Genomic DNA, 5,909 nt, shown 5'->3' with positions numbered 1-5,909 from the left:
AAATATTTTCAAAGTTATAACTAAAAAAATTATTTGTAGTTCCTCTGTAAGTACAGTAGGACTCCTGTATCTGGGGGGGATACGTTCCGAGGACCTGCCGTGGATGCTGAAACTGCAGATAGTAGCAATTATAAAGTTTAACCCTTAAATGGTCCAAACGTATATATACGTTTTTTCAACATCTGAAAGTATGTAAAAAATGTAGATGATCTTTTTTGTTTTACATTTGAAAACGTGTAAAAAAAACTTTTATCTACATTTTTTTTTTGTTATTGAAAATATGTAAAAAAAAAGTAGATTTACTTTTGTAGCACTACGAATTTGAACGTAGATCTGTTTGGACCGTTTAAGGGTTAATAGATAAATTATGCACAATAAGTGGGGAAGTATCACTTTTTCACTGATGGGAAGCACTTCACAGCTTCTCTACTTTTGCACTTTGGGGCCATTATTATGCAAAATTAAAAGTTATCCACAGTAAACTGTGGATGACTGAAATCGCAGATACGAAATCAGTGGATACGGGGGTTCTACTGTATGTATATGTTTATTTTGCACGATTTTAGGATAAGCATTCATGTGATCAGGCACCAGGATTTTATAAATCAAATTTTCTACAATTTTTACTCCATTCAAGTTTAAGACCAAGTCCTGACTTGTGTGGTCTGCAAACCTTACCAGAAATCTTAGTTACCTTATGTTATGTCTTATCTATTGTGTGTGTGGGTGGTGTTGATAGTTAAAACTTTCGGAGTTTTTAAAAGCAGAAACAGAAAAGAGGAAGGCAATGAAAGTAACAAAAAATGTGCATTATGCAATGAAAAATTGGATATCAGATTGGAAGAAGTAAGTATGTATTTAAATATTTAAGAGTAGACATGTTGGTAGATGGACTTCTGAAAGATAAGGTGAACCACATTACAGACGAAGGTAAAAAGGTGGGTGGAGTGTTGAGGCATCTGTCGAGAGGAAGACGTGTTTCTATGGAGGCAAAAAAAGAGGAATGTGCCAGAGTATAGAGGTATGAACCCTTTTATATGAATGTCAGGTATGGGTTTTAAATGTTGCGATGAGGCGCATGGAGGCAGCGGAGATGATGTGTGGCATGAATAATATGCAAAGAACTCAGAGCATACAAAAGGTATTATTTGTGGGACAGGTGGTTTGGGCATTTAAAGAGTATATAGCAGAATAGGATGACCAAGATTTATGTCTGATGTATGAAAGGAAGGATGGATAGGAGTTATCCCAAGAAAGGGGTGAAGGCCATTTTGTTTTAAGTGGTAGAGGCTTGAACATTCAGCAGGTATGTTAGATTGCAGTGAGTGGAGACAAATGGATATAGGAATTTGGTGCAGTTTGAATGTGAGTAAAGTAACATTTGTGAAGGGATTCAGAGAAACCAGTTAACTAGACAAATCCTGGAGGCTGAAAGCAGTAACTCCATTCTATAGAAGGGTTGTATTGTTAAAGTTTGGAGGGTCATTTGAATTGTGAAGTTAACTCACCGCTGATAAGACGGCTATTGAATGAATAATGGTGAATGTTTCCTCTTTATGGTTGGGGGGGTCAGTCTGCCTTGGTGGAAGATGTCCAGTCTGGTAAAAAAAAAAATCACAAATTTATGTGCTACATCTGGCAAAATAATTATTCGCATATGCAATGAACCACTACCATTCTGAAGATTATGGGTGGAAGACAGTTTGCCACAAAAAAAATTCTTGTTTCAGAATCATGCAAAAATCTATGGGAAAAATAAAAATATGCCAAACAAATAAAACTGGTACATACTAAAGCCTCTAGTCAATGTCCTCTTGAATCATGTATACACATATGTACAGTACTTAAAGTTCATCTATATATAAAGTTGAATTCAAGAAAATTATACAACTACATCTTGTTGAGTTCATCAAAGTGATCTTCAAATCCTAAAATTTACAACCTTCCAAAAAACAGAAAGCAACTGGATTGATTGTATTATTGTTGAATACAAGTATGTATATAGGTACTTGCATCAAACTTCATCTAAATCTAAAAATTATTATTCTATTAATCAAAAGCTCTGATGCTTTCTTTAATATCAACTACACTTACTGTTGATCTCTTGCCTACTGACAGCAGCATGGGCTGCTTCATGTAGTTATGCCTACAACAGTATGTGACATGACATATATTGATGTAAAAATGCAATCCAAAAAGTCACAGGCTTGAACTTCTCACTTGTAAAGAACCTGTGTTAGCACAGTGTTGGTGGGTGAATGGCAGCTTTGTCTGATGCTGGTTGACCACAGCAGAAATGTCTGAAAAATATCTAACTGAAAAATACCTAACATATTCCCTGATGGAGCCATGTAATGTCAAAAAAATTGATTGGTACTTTGGTATAGCAGGTGATTGGCTCTTAAACTGCCATTTGGAAATCTGGAAAGGAAATTGGAATACAAAAAAAATGTGTAATGTTAGTACTGTGTAAAAAGTAACTATCACAGTAATTGAGTTTTACCTCTTTACTATTCATAGCAAAAAAAAACAAAAAAAAAATTATTGTAAGAATTTTGGTGACTGCACTTTCAACACTAGGGAGGAGTGGCAAATATTGTTTTCTTTGTTAGATGTAAAGCATCTGACCAGCTTGTGCTTGTCTTAGGAAACATGATTTAGGCAATCCTGATGCTGTCTCTTTGACTTGTAATGACCATCCTTTAAAGTTGAAAAAAAAATGTGAAAAACAGATTGTTTATGTATTTGGTTTGTGTCATAAGAAAATAAAAGCTGTGTTTACATTTTATTAATTTTTCCTGTGGCAACAAGTTTCCATAAGGAAGTACAGGATGTTCATAATTTTTTTTTAATGTACATCAGCTAATACATAGCTTTTATATGATGTGCTGTTAAATACAATTTTTTCTAGAATGTGCTTCACTTAAACAATCTCAGGGACTTAGCAAATTTGCAGCTCATCACTACCAGTGAGCTTGTTTCTGCATATACACTTTTAGTGTTCACTACTTATAAATGCATAAAATTTTTGCTTGTCTGATTTACACCTTTTGTTGCTTATCTTTTAGTTGCATAATAATAATATTGAAAATAATAATTCATTCTTGTGTAAAACCTATAAGAGATACAGATTTTAAAGATGAAGATGAAGATTTTATTTCTTTGTAAATGTTACAATGTGTAATTACAATATTGGTTTGCTAGGCACAAAGAAAGCCACTATAATACTGAGCCATTTCGGGCAGACTAATCCTAGTACGTAATAACTAAAGTGGTACCCCGAGTTTCGTACAGTTCCCAACTCAAACAATTATGTAAATGTATTATTGTAAGTGTATTTTTGGGGGTCTGAAACAGACTAATCTAATTTAAAGTATGTATTCCTTATGGAAAATATAGTCGGACTTGAGTCCTGGAAATGGGAAGTACAATGCCTGCACTTTAAAGGAGGGGTTTGGGATATTGGCAGTTTGGAGGGATATGTTGTGTATCTTTATATGTGTATGCTTCTAGACTGTTGTATTCTGAGCACCTCTGCAAAAACAGTGATAATGTGCGAGTGTGGTGAAAGTGTTGAATGATGATGAAAGTATTTTCTTTTTGGGGATTTTCTTTCTTTTTTGGGTCACCCTGCCTCGGTGGGAGACGGCCGACTTGTTGAAAAAAAAAAAAAATTCCTTATGGGAACAAATTTGTTCGGTAACAGCACTCGAACAGCCTACTGGAATGAATTATGTCCGAAACTCAGGGTACCACTGTACTTAAATCTAGACAAGATAAGAGTGGTTAACTTTTATTAAAATCTTGAGTTAATACATAGTAATGTGAGGTAGTCAAGGTGGAGGTTTATAAGAATAATAATCTTCAAGTTGCACATAAAAACTATTACAATTAACCCTTAAACTGTCCAAACGTAGATCTACGTTTTTTCAACATTTGAAAGTATGTAAAAAAAGTAGATCTTCTTTTCTTTTTTTTACATTTGAAAACGTGTAAAAAAACTTTGATCTATTTTTTTTTGTTATATTTGAAAATATGTAAAAAAACGTAGATCTACTTTTGGAGCACTACGCATGTGAACGTAAATTTGGACAGTTTAAGGGTTAATAGTTCAAGCAGTAATATTTCATGGATTGGCAGATGTTTAATAGACTTGGTCATTTAATATAATATAATAACTGATTAGAAGTTGTTTTGGTTGGTTTGGTTAGTATTTAAGCAAAGTCCTAAATTTATAAGTAGTCAGGGGATCCTTTACCAGTTCAGGTAGTGAATTCCAGATCTTCAGGGCCCTTTATGTGCACTGCATTTTTGCATTGTGAGAGATTGACATGAGGGACGTTAAAGAGTGCCTTATGCCTTGTATTGTGACTGTGCGTTCTGTTGTAGCTATCAAGGAGAAGTTTAAGTGGAGGGTTTATACTGGAGTTTATTTTATTTTATTTTTTTATCAACACATTGGCCGATCCCCACCAAGGCAGGGTGGCCCAAAAAAGAAAAACTTTCATCATCCTTCACTCCATCACTGTCTTGCCAGAGGGGTGCTTTACACTACAGTTTATAAAACTGCAACATAACACCCCTCCTTCAGAGTGTGGACAGTGTACTTCCCATCTCCAGGACTCAAGTCCAGCCTGCCAGTTTCCCTGAATCCCTTCATAAATGTTACTTTGCTCACACTCCAACAGCATGCCAAGTACTAAAAACCATTTGTCTCCATTCACTCCTATCAAATACGCTCACGCATGCTTGCTGGAAGTCCAAGCCCCTCACACACAAAACCTCCTTTACCCCCTCCCTCCAACCTTTCCTAGGTTGATCTCCTCCCCGCCTTCCCTCCACTACAGATTTATACACTCGAAGTCATTCTGTTTCATCCCATTCTCTCTACATGTCCGAACCACCTCCACAACCCTTCCTCAGCCCTCTGGACAACAGTTTTGGCAATCCCACACCTCCTAACTTCCAAACTACGAATTCTCTGCGTTATATTCACACCACACATTGCCCGCAGACATGACATCTCCAGCCTTCTCCTCACTGCCACATCACCCATGCTTCACACCCATATAAGAGCGTTGGTAAAACTATACTCTCGTACATTCCCCTCTTTGCTTCCAAGGACAAAGTTCTTTGTCTCCACAGACTCCTAAGTGCACCACTCACCCTTTTCCCCTCATCACTTCTATGATTCACCTCATCTTTCATAGACCCATCTGCTGACAGGTCCACTCCCAAATATCTGAATGCATTCACCTCCTCCATACTCTCTCCCTACAATTTGATATTCAATCTTTCGTCACCTAATCTTTAACTCCGCACCTCTTGCCAAGACCCCTCGCATTCACTTCTCTTACAACCCCATCTATAAATATATTGAACAACCATGGTGACATCACACATCTTTGTCTAAGGCCTACTGTTACTGGGAAATAATCTCCCTATTTCCTACATACTCTAACCTGAGCCTCGCTATCCTCATAAAATCTCTTCACCGCTCTCAGTAATCTACCTCCTATACCATACGCCTGGAACATCTGCCACATTGCCCGACTATCCACCCTGTCATACGCTTTTTCCAAATCCACAAGTCCCACAAAAACCTCTTTACCCTTATCTAAATACTGTTCACCTATGTTTCACTGTAAACACTTGGTCTACACAATCCCTACCTTTCCTAAAGCCTCCTTGTTCATCTGCTATCCTACTCTCTGTCTTACTCTTAATTCTTTCACTAATAACTCTACCATACACTCTACCAGGTATACTCAACAGACTTATTCCCCTATAATTTCTGCACTCTGTTTTGTCCCCTTAGCCTTTATACAAAGGAACTGCATGCTCTCTGCCAATCCCTAGGAACCTTACCTTCTTACATACATTTATTAAATAATAGCACAAGTTCAAGC

This window comes from Cherax quadricarinatus, chromosome 18, assembly GCF_038502225.1.
Source record: "Cherax quadricarinatus isolate ZL_2023a chromosome 18, ASM3850222v1, whole genome shotgun sequence".
NCBI lineage: Eukaryota > Metazoa > Arthropoda > Malacostraca > Decapoda > Parastacidae > Cherax > Cherax quadricarinatus.
This window is presented reverse-complemented; position numbering follows the sequence as displayed.